The sequence below is a fragment of the Pinus tabuliformis genome, chromosome X (assembly GCF_031772625.1).
Source record: "Pinus tabuliformis cultivar Carrire ecotype Pingquan chromosome X, CPIR1, whole genome shotgun sequence".
Lineage (NCBI taxonomy): Eukaryota > Viridiplantae > Streptophyta > Pinopsida > Pinales > Pinaceae > Pinus > Pinus tabuliformis.
Genome location: NC_142308.1, coordinates 263694716 through 263713185, shown reverse-complemented (window position 1 = coordinate 263713185; position 18470 = coordinate 263694716). Strand labels below are relative to the sequence as shown.

Sequence of the window (18470 nt, the reverse complement as noted above, 5' to 3'; positions counted from 1 at the left end):
GAAAAACTTGTACACTCAACTACTATACAATTGATAATTACAATGTGCCTTTCCTTTACTCCAATTAGGAAATTCGAATTCCATGCATGTATGGGTTTATTTCTAGTAAATTGATTAGTTAAGTGAGAGATCAGTGAGTTTACAACTGTTATAACTACTCAATTGAACTTCTACTAACTCAACTGGTGACTAGAGCTTATTTCACTGAGTTTAACTAACAATAATCCACTATATTGCTAAATTTTAGCAATCAACCCATGCACAACCCTACTTCTAGCCTACAACTCGAATTTACTGATTTAACTAGTAGACAAGGCCATGTCACTCTAGATAACTACAATCTAAGTCATCGTGCTGATGTGGAAAATTGAATTTCTCCATTTGACTAAGGCATAGGTCAAATGGAGATTTTCTTGCTACAATTTTAACAAAAGCTTAATAGAAAACAATTATTGCAAAAATGTCACAATGACTTGTTTGAAGTAGCAAAACCCTAAGATCAAGAGCTCTGATACCAAATGTTATTTATCTAGATCAAAACAACATAGAAACATAAGAAAATATAGCTCAACGACTAGAGAATAAGTCACTTCTACGGGGAAACCTCCCTTTAGATCACATAAATGAACAATTCTTGGATGATTCAAATGACAAGAGCTCCTTGGTATATATAGGAGTCTAAAGGGTCAAAATATAATTAGGGCCTACATAGCAATAATAATGTGAGGGAACAAAAATAATAATAGTGGGCTTCTATGGGGCACGACAACAACAATATGGGGGCTACACTAGTATTATAGGGACCTAACATCAACAAATTATGCTTTATTACTGGACCCCCATGCTCAACGCATATCAAGAATACATGAAGTGAGTATGGAAAGAATAAAGGACAACCCAAATTTCACAACGAGGGGGGTGGCCTTGATCGTCTCCATCAAAGTATTCCTAAGGGGTGTGTTGACGGTGCTAGACCCGCCAACATGTTAGGGGATCTCCCCAATAAGAAGACCCAACTAGACCTCAGACCATTTGGAATAGGAGTCTCAATAGTGGGTAGTATGATATTACCTTGAATGCAGTTACATGTAGAAGTAAGTAAGGTTTCGTTGTTGGAAGCAAGGGTGTGACCTTGCAGCAAGTCAAGGAAGGTGCATGAAAGGCTCTAACACACGAAAGGGGGGAAGAGTGTGCCCCTTCGAAACCTGTGATAGCACGCATCTTGAAAGGGAACACAAGAGCCAAAAGATATCACGAGATGGAAAGAAGGATATCTGACGATCCAAAGTGATGGATTATATCAACAACATGCTTCGTAAGATTCATATAAACACATACAGAATAGTCAATGCATACATGTGTAAATAACAACTACATACATCATTAAAGTAACCAGGATAGCCAAACTACAATAAAAACATATGCGTGAAATGTGCTGGCTCTGTTAAAATAAAAGAGTGAAAAATCCAATCATATATACAACCATGACTTCAACTAGCCCCAATAGCGGAACATTATAGTCACTGCCACCTACTCCTCCAAATAGATGTACTATCTCTCCACTGTGGAGAAGCCTAAGATCGTTACAAAACACTCCAAGCTTTCTCTAAGTTATCCTATAGGAATCTTGGAACCCAAAAGCCTGTACAATGAGTTATGAGATTCTATAAATAATAAAGGGTGGGGTGACCCTTGACATTCCCCTTTGTGACTCTTCACCTACCCTCATGACTCTTCAACTACTACATGACTGTTACATTCTACTATTGACACTTGTTCTTTCACTTTTATAAAATGTTTTCATTACAATCTACACATGTACCCATGTGAGACAAAATAGACTTGAGTAACACATGCAAGACATTACTAAGACTTAGATAGTTATGGGAAGACTAACTCTTCGACATCCTTCTGATGATCGACGGTGGAGAACTAATGCCCATCTTAGTAGTCTATTATGGTGTCCATGTGCTCTATGGTGAGATCCTTCTTAAAGCAAAATCTTGCGTCTGTTGCATTGGAGTACACTGATTTGGCACCTCTTTCCAACTCGTTAGATAACATGTGCATCATAGTCTTGAGTGCATTCTGACTAGCAACATACTAGTGCATAGTGTCTTCTCTCATCTGAAAGTTAGTGCAGGTGGCTACGCGCATCAACTGATCAAAGTACATGTCCAAATCCAGTCAGACCTGGTTCTTTGGCTTTGCCTTGGTGAGTGTGCCAATGGAGGAGATCACATGCATGCACACAATGAAATCCATGCTCCTAAATACCCATGCATGTAAATCATATAAGTTGTTGATGAGCTGTGGGAGTTCCTCATAGTTCCATATTTGACTCTAGATGTGTGCCTTAAAATCTATCGCCTTTGGCTTCATTATCTTTGGGAAATGAAGTGGAGCTCCCTTGTAACTCATTGTCTATATTTGCATGTGATTGACAATAGTGTGTAAGTCTGACAAGATGCATGCTCTCCTAACATAGCATTGTAGCCAACCATTGAGATGGACAGCTGACTTATGCATAGTGATGAATCTGAAGTATAGATTTTGCATGGCTATCTCGATAGATGATACTTCATCCAATATCACTCTCCTCAACTCTACACTGGCAAATGTTTTAACCTACTCTAGACCTCCTTTCTTGGTCACTTGTAACTCCTTATCCATGCGCTCATTCTCAACTATCAAGAATCTAACACTCGAAATGATGGCTTTGACATATGATTTGGTAGCATCAGGTAATGCGGTTAGATATCTGCGCATATCAGATACGATCACTCACTCTTCAAACTGCGCAAGGGATACATAGACATCTAGAGTAGGCACTCCGCGCAATTGCACAACTATGTGTTGTGACTCATCGAAAGATATGTTGTGCATCTCTGCTTCGAGATTGTCTCCAAGGATTTCAATGTCTCCTTGAATGCTTGGGACTTTCTATGCTTCCGGATCTCGTGTAGCCGGTGGGGTGACCTCTTGGTTTTGAGGCATGAGGTCAATGTCCTGACCTAGCTCAAGCTAAACCATATCCATGTCCATATGTTCTAGCATTTGTTCAATCTTTTGAGCAAAGCCCTGCTCCTGCTACTGCTCACCCTGTCTGTTATGTGCTAGCTACTCGAATGAGTCAATAACCTATATGGGTGTAGTTTCATCAATATGCGCATGTTGTGCCTCCTACATTTCATGTTCCTAGCGCACTTCCTTCTCTCTTCTGCGCAGCTCCTATTCTTGCCTGAGTTGGTGCTTCAACTCCTGCAACTCCTTTTCTGCTTCCTCCAGCTTCTATTTCTCTCTCTGCCTTTACGCAATCCTTCTGTCACGTTGTCACCTCTTTGCCTCAATCTCGAAAGCTTCTCTCAACACAAGTCGATCTTCTTTGAATTTATAGCTTTGCTCCACCTCTACGTTGTTTGCAACCTTCCTCTTGCCTTTGTCAAGTGCAGGTTTGTTGCCCTCTGCTACTACTAATGATGCTGCTCTCTGTGATGTTGCTACCTTCTGCACTACTAACCATTCTACAACCATGTTGACAAGTTCATTGAGCCTAGAGAAGTGATAGAAATTTCTCCATGGCCTCAGGCTAATGACACACCCTGTGGATCCAAGGATGATGCAGTCTTGCACAGTGGTCTTTTACCAAGCAATGTGGGTTATCGGGATTGAAACTTCTGGTGTTGAAGGTGAACCCCTTGAATTCCTCCATCTCAGCCTCAGCATGATTGAGATTCCAGATATCATACTACTCTAACCACAAAGGAAGAGTGGACCAAGGTGCCTTCTTCTTCCTATGCAGTCTAGCTGACAACCTTGTCGAGATGTGATATGACACTTCTTGCATGACCAACTTATCCATGGCAAACTTCTATAAAACATGCAGAGCCTTCCCCACATTGTACATCATATGAAAGTGCTAAGGGGTGAGGCATACCAATCTGTTATGGTAAACAATGCCTCCATCACTACCTACGACATGCAAGGCGGATCCTGCTCAAAGATCATCTGGTCTACCGAGGTGACAAAGTGGTCTGATAGTTGTATGATAACACTGCAGAAGCTACATTCAGAAAAAGAACTTAATTAGGTGTGCACAGAGGTTTTTGAAGGTGTCCATGCCCAACCCAAGCTTGGGAACTGTTGATAGGCACAGACTCCATCAAGTATGTAAGAGGACATAAATATCTTTGCTTGTTATCCCTTCAGAGGATGTCAGGCTTCTATCACTTGTTCCTTTAACTTGAGAGCCAATATGTCGAACCAGTTCAAATGTCTTCCTTCGCTCGCCAATTGATCCAACAAAATCACCCAACTCTATGAGAAGGTTTATGTGCTCTCTTGGTGATATAAGAAACATGAGAAGACAACCAAGAGATGATATGCCCTTCACAGTATCCTTGTCTTGTACACTTGGTTGGGTGTTGTCCTGAACTTGGATGATTCTTTTACCCAACTCTTCAAGATGTCTCCTGAGTGCGCACTACTACTGGGTCTGGTGAAGGGTGTATCCATGGTGATTGCAGGCTGCGGCAAGTGATACATATCATGAAAGTCCTTTTCCCTAAAGGTAGAAAGTTGTTTTCCACTGACACTACTCAACACCATTGTCTCTGGATCAATATGCGAGATATTCCAGTGGATCATCTCTGGTCATGGAAACGCGGGATACCTACATGCAATCTGGTACAAGCTAGACTTGTGTATGTTGACATAGACTATGCGATCCTCCAGATTCTCCTCAAATGTGCCTGAAAAGGTGGCATTGATGTCTTACCATTTCATATTGATCTCCTTGTCTATGAACAACTTAGTGTCTTCATAGATGGGCAAGCTCATAGACACTTTCTCAACTACATCTCCAGTTGCACTCTCAATGGTGTTCTTTGACCCTACTCTCTTGGAATCCATTGTACCTATTGATGGGTCTAGAGCCTGATTATCTCCTTTATTCAGAGGTATCACCACATTGGACCCCATTTCATAATGTGGTGGCAACACTGCCCATTTATGTGCGCCACCAAGGGGGTCCAAGGGGGGTGATTGAGGGGTCCTAGAGCCTCCCCAACAGGGAATCATGGGTAGCGCCCCCGAAGCTAAAAATAGATGTAAAATTACCTTGTAAAATGTTGTAATTTTGTAGTCAATTTGGGTCATTTATTAGGCAGAAATCTGATGGTAGAAGTTATGTTTAGTTTAGGGTTTTCTTCCCTAGAAGGAAACCCCTCGCTATATATGAGGGAATTGTATTGTGGCTATGGAGATGTGTATTCTGAGCAAGAAAGAGAGAGGAGATTGAGAACGAAGAGGGAATTACAGTGGATCTGTTGTTGGTTGTATCTCTTCATTTTGCTAGATAATATAAAAGGAAGGACTAGCTCTTTCTCCATGGATGTAGCCCAAATTGGGTGAACCACGTACATTTGTGTCTCTCTTGTTTTATGCTTTTTCTGTGCTTATATTTCTGCAATATTTTTATGTGTTCCATTGCTCTGTAATATATAATTTTCTAACACCTATACTTCTAAGAGATGAACAAACACCTGTGATACCTGGAGACAGAGAAACACTCATGGTAAGCAATCTCTCAATTGAAAACCAAAACAACTTGAGGACTGACATGCAACACACCTGGGTGATTGACTAGAAAGATCGAACAATCTTCATTGGGAGGCTGGGAGACTGACTAGCAGAACTACGCAGACCACATTTTGGACTGTTAGTGGGATGACTTATTTATGAGACTGTACAATGCAAAGTTCAGCTTGGCTTGCTATGCAGTTTCAGACAGCAATGACTGCAACCCATAAAATTTTATCTGCACAATCCCGGGGGCCAGTAGGGCACTAACTCTCAGAATTGCATAGAGCAAGCCTGGAGACCAGTGTTGGGCCATCTCTACGCAATTCCTAGGAGGAAGGAAGACCCTTCACTCTCATAAATGCGTAGTGCAAGCCGAGAAAGGAAAGGTTTGTAGAAATTTTGAATAATAAACACATATTCAACAGAGATTATCCCAATTATACACTATTGCGGAATACATGCATAATACATAACCTCCTCTACGTTGATCATCAATTTAGCAGCATTAAAAACAATGAAACATCATTTGCATGCACACATTAACACAGTATGTAACCCGGGGAAAGCTTACAGCTGAAAACCCCACACTATCTGTATATTAATGATTGAGAACATGTAACATTACATAGTACAATACTCCTCACAAGTATCCAACACTATCTCCACTTGTTACACACAAAACTAGCTCAGATTCGAACAAGTCATAGGTTCAAATATCCTCTGCTGCTTTGCCTACCTCTATTGCACACAATACCTTGTGAAAATCACTCACACTGGAAATCACGTGAGCACAGGCTATTTCACTGGGCATATACTGGGTATTCTCATGGGCATACTCAATACATTGCTTGTGCAAGATCTCATGCACAACTATAGTCACAACTAATAGCAATCTCAACCTCTAACACCTGTCTCCACTGAACTGTACATGCCCTGAGTTAACTGATGTATTCCTCAGTTGCATTATGAGTTAATAATTAGTGAATTAATTTAATCCATTAATTCACATCACTCATCACTAGTCTATTTTCAGTTAGACTAATTACAACTAGTTTAACCAAGTCAAACTGAACACAACTCCATCAACTCCACATCTAACTCCATAGAACTCACATGCATGAGTTCTAACTGATGTCATACATGTAATAGCTCAACTGACTCACAAGAAAAGCGTATTTCCTTCTGACAGCTGCATGTGCCACATCTGTAGCTCAAACTGAAGTGCTCCAAGAGGATAAGATAATGTTTATAGTCTAAATATTATTATGAGACAATAATATTTGACTTTTCTATTTTTAATCTGGCAGTCTAAAAATAGACTTTGATCACTCCTGCTGTGAACCAAAAATAGAAGTCGTTCTATTTTTCCCAACATGACCAATCATCCATAAACAACATACTGCAACTCATAGACCATGATCCATATGTCTAAAAATAGACTTTGCGCCATAATTTGCCTGTGGGTCCACTTAGTGAAGGCGACTCCTTTCCACTAAGCTCCATCATCTTGTTGCATTCTCAACACTCCCTCTCAACAAGATATGGATTATCAGCAACCCCTATCCTACCTCGGTGGTATTCGAATTTGCTCCTGGTGAGCGCTTCGTCGAGATATCAGCATCATGATCCTCCGTTGGAATGTATGAAAGTAACATGATTCTCCGTTGCACACAATCTCTGATATGATGGTACCTGATGTCGTCTGTTGAGCTCCCTGCCCAATCTACATACTCCTGTCTGTACCAAGATCCATATCCTGATGTTCCTCTCTTGAGTTTGCACACATGCGACTCCACCAACTGTCGATAAATAGTGGAATCCACTTCTTCTACCGAAGTGGCATCCTCCTTCCTCCAACCTCCAGGAAGAGGAGTATCAACAGGCTTGCAGCCATGCATGTTGAACTTCTCCATTATCTCTCGAGCATACTTACCCTGAGAAACAAATAATCCATCACTGCGCTGCCAAATTTCCAATCCTAGGAAATAATGAAGGAGGCCCAAGTCCTTCATCTCAAACTCCTTAGCAAGATCATCCTTGCATGAACGTATCAACAGCTCATCACCCGTTAGAATCAAATCATCTACATAAAGTACAATGATAAGATACTTACCCTCCACCACAATTTGGTATAGGTTAGGATCTGCCTCACTCTTGGAGAATCCAAGTCCGGTGAAATAGCTGCCTATCCATGTGTACCAAGCATGTGGTGCTTGTTTCAACCCATACAGCGCTCTCTTGAGCCTGCACACATGTGACTCGCTGCTGAAGATCTCAAAACCTTCAGGCTACTCAATGTACACCTCCTCCTCAATGACTCCATTGAGGAACGTAGTCTTCACATCCATTTGATGAATGTGCCATCCCATCTATGCTGAGAGAGCAAGAATCATCTGTATGGAAGAATACCTTGCGATAGGTGCAAAGGTCTCCTCATAATCGATCCCCTCTATCTGTGAAAAGCCTCGGGCAACAAATCTTTCCTTGTACTTCTCCACACTCCCGTCAGCGGCCTGCTTAACTTTGTAGATCCATCTCAAACCCACCACTGATTTCCCTTCCGGTCTAGGAACAATCTCCCATGCACTGTTTCTGACAATCGAATCATACCATTCCACCATGGCATCTACCCATGCGGGATCCTCCACAGCTTCCTCGAAAGAGGATGGCTCAGTCACAACACATTTGCTCATAAGAGCCATGTATCCAGTGTATCGATCAGGTGACTGTCTCTGCCTACGTTGGGCTGTAAGTGGTCCTACAACTTTCTCTGCATCTTGAGCCAGTCGCTCAACTTCTGTCAAGCGCTTTCACCCTCTGATGGTTGGCGCTACATGAGTGGTCTCTTCCACTCCATGAACCTCGTCCTATGGCTGATCCACGTCCTGAGGCTCATATTTAGGAACTAATAGCTCCTCATCTGCATGCAAGTGTAGCTCCCTCTCAAGCGAACACTTCATGTCTTTCTCCTCCTGAAATTTTATATCTCGTCGCACAACAGTCTTGCCACTGTCTGGAAAATACACACGATAGTTGTGGGGCATATCAGTGTACCCCAAAAATATCCCAACCTCTGCGGTCAGCTCCAACTTCTTCCTAGCATCCTTTGTCACATGCATGTAAATGTTAGCACCAAAAATCCTCAAATGAGAAAGATCAGGCTTCTTACCAAAATAAGCCTCCTCGGGTGTACTCATGCCAATTATCCTATGAGGACAACAGTTCTGCACATAAACTGCTGTATTGCATGCTTCCACCCACAAGTGAAGGGGTAGGCCCTGATCATGCAACATTACCCATGCAACACCCACGATCGTTCTGTTCTTCTGCTCAGCAACCCCATTCTGCTGTGGGTTATGGGGAGCTATGAGCTCTCTTCGAATCCCTTCTGCACTGCAGAAATCCTTGAACTCGCCAGAGATGTATTCACCACCATTATCGCTCCTAAGAGCCTTCACCTTCTTCCCCGAATCCTTCTCGACCAGTGCTTTGAACTCACAGAACTTTGAGTATGTCTCGCTCTTCTTCTGGATGAAGAAGATCTAGCACTTACGAGAGAAATCATCAACAAAGATCACATAATACCTGTGTTTTGTTGTCAAAGCTACTAAGAAAGGTCCACACACGTCTGTGTGAATTCTCTCAAGGATCGTCATGGTGTAACTATCCTTCTCATGAAAGGTGGCTTTCACAAACTTTCCCAAAGTACATCCCTTGCACTGATCTGACTGCGCAAGAGTGCCTTTAGGAAGCCTTGTAGTGATCTACTACAGTATCTTCAAGGCTCCATGGTGAAGGTGACCCAATCTCCTATGCCTCAGCTCGCCATCATCCCGGCTCACCAATCCTTCTACCTTGCATGCCATTGCTATGCATCCATCTACATGCAACTGATAAAGGTTCCTCACTCGAACCCCTATCTTCCGGGTTTCTCCAGTTGTCTTGCTGTGCAGGAAAGCCTTTCCCTCGCTGAAAACAACATCATATCCCTTGTCTTCTAACATCGCCACAGAGATAAGATTCTTCTTCAATCCTGGAATATGCATCACTTCCTTCAATACGAAGGGTTTACCAGACTCCCTCTCAAAGGAAATGGTACCGATACTGGTCACATTGTATCTACCATCATCGCCCATCTCGATGTGCACTCCAAGATCTTTGTCCTCCAGATTAGAAAACAAATCTCGATCTCCTGTCATGTGAAAAGACGCACCACTGTCCAAGAACCACACCGATCCCATCAAACTTGAAACCAAGCATGCGATCAATGAAAAATCAAGCTCAAACTGCAAGGCTAGAGCCTCTCCTGCTGCAGAACCAACAGCTTGCTTGTTCTTCTTCTTCTGCGGACAATTAGTGGCATAGTGTCCATGCTGGTGATAGTGAAAACACTTCACCTTGGACATGTCCTGCTTCTTGCCTTTCACACCAGACTGAGAAGCTTTCTTGCTCTTCCCCTTCTTTTCTTTGGCAGCCAAAGTGAAATTTTCTTCATCAGGTCCCTTTGATGAAGATCCGTCCCTGGTATTCTGCCTGATCTCTTCCTGCACAAGATCTAACCAAAGTCTCTCCCATCCTGGCAATTTCTCCCGACCATTGACAGAGTCTTGATAGGAATGCCAACTCTTCGGAAGACCAAGGAGAGCCAAGCTCACCAAGTCCTCATCATCGACAGTCACCCCCACACTTTCTAGCTCATCCCGACATTGAGTGAACTTCGTGAGATACATGGGCATATTGTCTCCCTTCTCACATTTGATGTTTTTGAGTTTATCCTTGAGTGCCAGCTTCCTCTGATCGCTCTTGCTTTGGAATAGATCTGTCAACATCAAGTATGGAGAAGCCTTTCCATGCAGGCTGGACACAATGTGATCCTTCACGCCCTCCAACAGAATCCTTCAACACTTTGTTGTCTTCTTTTGCCAAGCATCAACCTGCGCAGCATCAGTAGGCTTTGGGACATCAGCCTCTATGAAATCCTTCAGCCCATTATCATCCAACACTGCCTCCATCCTGTCCTTCCATGCAATATAGTTTGAGCTACCCTCAAGAGCATACTCCAATCACAATCCGTTGAAAGACATTGCCACATTGATACCAAGAAAACACTGCTACAAATTCGAATTCCACCACCTCCAAACTCAACCGCCTATGATCTAAGATTCGTGAGAACAAAGTATTTCTCGTACAGAGATTGACTGTATGGGCTTTTACCGGATATCTCACCTTCCAAAGGAAGGATGAATCCAGAGGCTACCTGGCCCGATTACAGACTCTGCCTGAAGAAATAAGATGTAAACACTTCCTGAATAGTAGATCTAATGATCAACAGCTCCGATACCATGTAGAAATTTTGAATAATAAACACATATTCAACAGAGATTATCTCGATTATACACTATTGCGGAATACATGCATAATACATAACCTCCTCTACGTTGATCATCAATTTAGCAGCATTAAAAACAACGAAACATCAATCACATGCACACATTAACACAGTATGTAACCCGGGGAAAGCTTACAGCTGAAAACCCCACACTATCTGTATATTAATGATTGAGAACATGTAACATTACACAGTACAATACTCCTCACAAGTATCCAGCACTATCTCCACCTGTTACACACAAAACTAGCTCAGATCTGAACAAGTCACAAGTTCAAATCTCCTCTGTTGCTTTGCCTACCTCTATTGCACACAATACCTTGTGAAAATCACTCACACTGGAGATCACGTGAGCACAGGCTATTTCACTGGGCATATACTGGGAAATTCTCATGGGAATACTCAATACATTGCTTGTGCAAGATCTCATGCACAACTATAGTCACAACTGATAGCAATCTCAACCTCTAACACCTGTCTCCACTGAACTGTACATGCACTGAGTTAACTGATGTATTCCTCAGTTGCATTATGAGTTAATAATTAGTGAATTAATTTAATCCATTAATTCACATCACTCATCACTAGTCTATTTGCAGTTAGACTATTTACAACTAGTTTAACCAAGTCAAACTGAACACAACTCCATCAACTCCACATCCAACTCCACAGAACTCACATGCATGAGTTCTAACTGATGTCATGCATGCAATAGCTCAACTGACTCACAAGAAAAGCATATTTCCTTTTGACAGCTGCATGTGCCACATCTGTAGCTCAAACTGAAGTGCTCCAAGAGGATAAGATAATGTTTATAGTCTAAATATTATTGTGAGACAATAATATTTGACTTTTCTATTTTTAACCTGGCAGTCTAAAAATAGACTTTGCTCACTCCTGCTGTGAACCAGAAATAGAAGTCCATCTATTTTTCCCAACATGACCAATCATCCATAAACACCATACTGCAACTCACAGACCATGATCCATATGTCTAAAAATAGACATAGTCTAAAAATAGACTTTGCGCCATAATTTGCCTGCGGGCCCACTTAGTGAAGGCGACTCCTTTCCACTAAGCTCCATCATCTTGTTGCATTCTCAACAAGGTTCAGGTCAAGGCAGCCTAGAATCGTCGATGAGTGACTAAAAACATAAAAAGGCTAAATGCATGGTGAAGCTGAGTGCAGATAAGAGTGAATGATCATGTATGAAAACAGTGAGTGCAGGATTCAGAAAATGGGAAAACAAGTAAGTGTGTGAAGCGAGTCACCGCAATGATGACTTTTAGTGAGAAAATAGTTTCATGCATGCAAGAGTTGTGAGATGCAATGAAAAACTTGAAATAGTGATTCTACAAGTTAACATGCATTAAAACGACAAGAAGCATTCAGAAAAACCAAGAAAACAACACTCACACAAACAAAAATACAAAAAGCAACAGAAAATCAGCAAAAGACATGAAAATTAGACTTACCTAGAAAAAGTTGAGCTAAATGTGACGAATTCTCCTAGTTGTGATGTGTGATGCCAGAGCTCCAAGATCAATGTGCGAAATGAGATCTAAAGTGGAAAATTCTCCTAGTTGCGATGTGTGATGCCAGAGCTCCAAGATCAATGTGCAGAATGAGCTCTGAAGTGTCGAATAAACAGTTTTGATAAGATTGAGGCTTATGACACACATGCTAAAAATCTAGGAAAAAGCGACACTTGGAGGAAGGTTTCTAAAATGGCTTTTGCATGTAACTTGTCCCATGGCAGAGCTCTGTTTCCATATCCAAGTTCATTGGTATAATATCTAGGGTATGACATAATAAGTGCACCCTCTTAGGTTGTGGCATTTCTCCATAGGCCTGTGTCCACTTGGCCAAATGCATGCGCGAATCATCTTGCCCATCATACTTGTCTGTCAGTCGCACCTTAGGCTTCCTGAATCATGTGCGCATTATTCTCCTACATTCGCGCCAATCATCAAAGCTTCCTTTCTGCGTACCCCACCATCTCACAGGCATAGCGCATAGTATTGTTATAGATCCATTTTGGCACTTCAACCCCAACTTATAGATCAGTACTATTAGGGCCCATCAAACCCTATTTCAATTGTTACATGCCCTTAATGAAGTCAACCATCAAAATGCCTCCTTCCCAAGTGATTCCATGATTGAAATCATCGAAAAACTGCCTCTAAGAAGATTAGTGCAGGCATGTCTTTATGAGGGTGCACTGCAGTGCAGCCCAATACACTGTTAGGGTACATTGCAATGCACTTGAGCCCTCTTTGGCATGCGCTAGGAAAATTTCAGCGAAATATGCATTGGGGTTTGGAATATTCTTATCCATAGGATGCCTCTAGAATTTTCTTGAGGCTATCCACTCCTTTGGGCTTGAAATTGGATGAGGGAGGGAGTTAAGGAACATCAATCCCTTTATCCCTTCCTCCATGGAACTAAATCCTAAGTTTTGGAGGGCATTCATTATCACCATTTATGGCATAACTTCCTTCATTCACCTATAAAAAGACCACTCATCTAAGTGATCAAGGGTTGGAAATAATTGAATTATAGGGAGATGTTGTTAGTATGAGACTTGAGTTGGTTTCAAGTATTGTAATGATGTCAAAATGTCTTGGTTTTTATCAGAAGAGGATGGGATTCAACTAGAGGAGTGACATTGAATCAAGCAAATTGGGTTGTAACGTTTCCTTTTACTAATAAAGCATTCAAATATTTTTCCATATGTTTGTATTGTTCATTGATTCTTTCATATGTGTATTATACAGTTGATTCCATTCTATGTTTAATCAATAGATCATTATCATAAGCTTTGATCGGTTTTTGTCTTCTGTCTATGTGCAGGTTTCTTTTCAAGTGGATTAAGTATGGAAAGGAGTGACAGAATTGGTCAAGGGAGATAAGGAGTAAGCAAAAGATTCAAGTAGGCTTCTTTACTGTCTTATTTAATCTATTGGTTATAGAAAAAGTAGAGAATGATTTGCACTGTAGTTCTAGACTTAGCTACTAGTCTAGGGGATTAGGCGTTTATCTAAAGACACTAAAACTTCCCAAAACAAATTGGTGACTCCACTAGGGATCGATTATCCATATTAGTAGCTTATCATCCTCTTAAGACATTTTTACATATTGTACTTGGGGTTGTTGATTGAATTTTAGTCTTATTTCATTGAAAATTGAGTCAAAACTGTGTCAAATTGCCTTCAAAAATGGCTTACTGTAACCAGCGCAGCCTAGTGAAGGACATAGTGTGCTGCAATGCACTTCCTGCATAGAGCCAGTGCACTGAAGCGCACTATCTCTCATTGCAGCCTACGTTGATCCCTTGAGGGTTAGTTCCCATCTAGGAGCTGAAGTTTTTTGCCAATTTTCTCCTGTTTGACTGATTTGCTGAATGTCAATGATGTCTTGTCTCTAAAAATAGCTTTTCATCTCCTTAGCTGGCCCTACTCAGACTAGGATTGATAAATGTTTCTTATGTATTTACTTTGTCATTTTCAATCTATAGTCGAAAGTTAGCTTTTTGGTCGATTTATCTTTATCGAAAGAAAGTGTCATAAAATCATCTTTTCCTTCAAAAATTGAATTGTCGTAAAGCCTTCATTAATGAAAGATCAATTGATTGATGTGTGCATATGATTAGTCTTTTCGTTGAAAGTGTCATAATTCCTCATTTCTTTGAAAACGACAGTGTCGTAATGTCTTCCTTTCCTTGAAAAGAAATTGTCGCAAAATCATTATTTTTGTGAAAAGAGTTTATTGATCGATTATGCATTAGATTTCGTTTTTGTTCATTCACATTAAGGGAAATCGAAAATAAATACATGCATTTTTCATCCTTCATATTGTAGTTTGTGAATTCTTGAAAGGAACAGCTAGGGAAATTGCATTTAGATTATGCTCTTTGCTCTTTGATCAAAAGGAATCTAATTGCATTATCCCTAAGTAGCTAGGATTTTCATTGTTAAATTGAATGGAGAAATGCTTATCATTATAGTTGCATTTTAGGAATTGCAAACATACATAACATGGTGAACCTTGAAAGGAAAATTCTAAAGAAGATCAACTTAAAATTTATCTGAATTTACCTAATGGAGCATTGTCACCTAATGAAAAACATTTAGATGTCTAGGCTAGAGACATGTTTCAGTGTCGTAAAACAAAGCAGTTGTCCCTAACTTGTCTGCAATACATCTCAAGTGTGATACCTCATTCCACGTACGTGAGTATATCGTAGCTCATCCACGTACCTTCGGGTATATAGGGCGGTGTTATAGTATGTAAAGTATATAGGAATGCTCTCACTGTGCGGTTTTGCATTAGACAACGCTTATACGGATTGGGCCTCCACGTACTTTCGGGTATATATGGGAGGAAAACACTAGGTTGTTGTCCATCCTTAGGTAACCGAGTCGGCCACCTTGTACACTGTGATACACCGAACACAACATTCGGGGAGATTGCCTACTTGTACTTCTTGGTTCCCCAGGAGGTATTCTGCAGTTCACAGTTGCTTGGTAAACCTTTTGCCTAGATTATCCCTCTTTTGTTTTGTTATGTTACTGTGATTAAAATAAAATTAATTGACTGCAATAATGTCCTCCACGCTCACTCCTTTGTTGATCTTAGGTTGGAACATATGGCGACAAATCCAGAGTCCATTGATCAAGGAATTTCTTTTGATGGGAATCCTAGTCCTTTTCCTCCTTTCGGAAATATTGGTGCTCCTTATATGGCTACATTGTCCCTTCCGGGATTTACAATTGGCTTTCCAGTATGGTTGTTTTCAACCTCCTTGGTTCAAAATGTTGTGATTTCTCCGCAATTGAGTACACCTCCAACTAGACAAAATCAACTTCCAGTTGATCCTAATGTTGACCCTTTGCCTTATTCCTTGGTTGTTTCTTCCTCCCCTTATTCCTCTTTGCCTGGTAAAAGTATTGGTACTAGTAACTACGTGGCTAAGAAGCAGAAGAAAGGGAAGAAGAAGAAAATTTAGTAGAGGGCCAACCAAGCAACCATTGCTTTGAATGCAACAAATGATGAGAAACCATCTGTCAAGCCTCACAAAGTTTGATATCCATGCAAACTTTGTGAGGGAGACCATCTTCTTTGAAATTGTCCTAATATTCCTCAAATCTTAGAAGGATGGTCTTCCCGTTTAGATCATCTTATGTCATTGACTTCTGGAGATCATGTTGGTGACACGCCATCAACTAGTGGTAGTAAAGTTAATGGAAAGAAGGGTAAAGTCAAGTTTCCCTGTAGGTTATGTGAAGGAAATCACCCCATTCACCTTCGTCCCTATCTGGACGAAGCCAAAAAAGTGTTGGATAACTGTCCTACTTCACCGCAGCAACTTCCATCTGGTTACAGGAAACTCTCTCGAAATCCTTCACTAGTTGATGAATTGGCCAAGGATAATTTTAGGGGCGAATGTTCGCCCTTTGGCGAAATTAAGGGGTTTTAAATTTTTAGTGGGCGAATATTTTGTATCATAGTACATTTTTACAAATCACCTCAAATAGCCCACCTTATTCTAAGGGAGAGGGTAAAAAAGGTAAATTTAGCCCTTGAAATTAGGAGTTACAACCTTCCATTCGCCCATTTTCAAGAATAGGTTTTATTTAATTGAATCCTATGGGCCAAATACCATATATATAAAAGAGGTATGGTAAATTAATAAAAATATAAATAAATGAGAGGTATGGTAAATGAATAAAACATTTTTTATATTTACTCCATAAGTCACCTGGTGTAAACAAATAAAAATATAAGTAAAGTGGAGGTACGGTAAATAAATAAAACGTCTTTTTATACTTACTCAAAAGGTATGGTAAATAAATAAAAATATAAATAAACTAGACGTATGGTAAATAAATAAAACCTCTTTTTATATTTAGTCCATAACCCTCGTTCTATTTATGAAGGCTCAAGAAAGAGGTTTTATTTAATTGAATCCTATGGGCCAAATACCATATTTGTAACAGAGGTATGGTAAATTAATAAAAATATAAATAAACTAGAGGTATGGTAAACAAATAAAACATTTTTTTATATTTACTCCATAATTCACCTTATATTTACGAACACTCAAGAAATGGGTTATATTTAGGTGAAACCTATGGGAAAAATACTATGGGACAAATACAATGGACTAGATTGCTATTAATACCATGCAAAAAACCATTATTAACCATAATATTAGAATTATTAAAAATAAAAATGGCACATGGTATTGACCCATGGTATTCACCTGGAATGTGGCCTATTTAAATGGGGGGATTAAACCAGCATAGATCCATTTTTACTCTTCTCTAAGAGTTCACAATGCTAAGATTCACTAGGACTTTACAAAGTTTTATTATTTAGTGAAAGACTCGCCAAGATCTTACAAGATTTTATAATTGAGTGAAATATTCACCTTGCTTGGTGAGAGATTCGCCAAAAAATTATATATACATATTATATTATTGATAAAACCGCCTTCTATTTTTCCTATATACCATGGAGATTCGCCCATTTATTACATTTATAAATTTAGGGGGGGTTCTTAAAATTTTCCCTGGAATTGGCTGACCAAAATCAACCGTCAGTCGAAACCACTCTCTCTGAAAGTGAATCCTATGAGTCTATACCCGACCCAAATCAACATTTCGAGGTAACAGTTGACCCGATTTCACCTTCAGCTAATCATACTTTTCTCGAAGAGAGTGAATATGATACCACTCAAGTTATTTTTGTTTCTTCAGATTCTAATTTGCTTGGGGGTTGTCCTATTGTTCCATCAAGAGAGGAGGAAAATCATCCCGCTCTTGTAACTCAAGGGGTTAATTCTCCCATTTCTATGGTACCCCCTCCAAGTAGTCTAGTCACTTCCTTTGATTGGAATCGACTGGAAGGATTTCGTCTTCCTTCTTATGTGCCTTTCCAGATCATAGTACAAGTTTGTAATATGATTGTATCTAGCACTATTATAGATGAAGGTACATCAGTGAGTATCCTTTCCTCAACTGCTTGGAAAGCACTCGGTTCGCTGCCACTTGTGCCAGTTACCCAGAATCTGTTGGCTTTTAACAGAGGAACTAGTCGACCACTAGGGATCCTCCCTCAGTTACCTATTACTTTGGGAGGAAAAATCGTTTATCTGAATGTGATGGTAGTCCCAGGCCCTTTAGATTACAATTTACTTCTTGGGTGTGACTATGTTTATGACATGGGAGCTATTGTTTCAACACTCTTTCGAGTGATTTGTTTCCCGCATGAAGGCAGGATTGTCACCATTGACCAGCTTTCATTTCCTAGTCCAAATATGGTTCCTAGTCAATCATCTTCCCTAAATGGTCCTTTTTTACCAATGGTATCATCCCCGCCATGGGTTAATTATGTGGCAACCCATTCCATACCTGCATCAAATGACGATCAATTTTGTGATGTTGTACATCATGTACTAGGGGCATTGGAACCAGATCTCTCTTTCATGACCA

General features: G+C 40.3%; 1 pseudogene; it reads left to right on the top strand.

The window, feature by feature from the left end:
• Window positions 1-2713: 2713 nt before the first annotated feature.
• Window positions 2714-18470, top strand: part of LOC149139394 (signal peptide peptidase-like 2 pseudogene) — a 30685-nt pseudogene continuing 14928 nt past the window's right edge.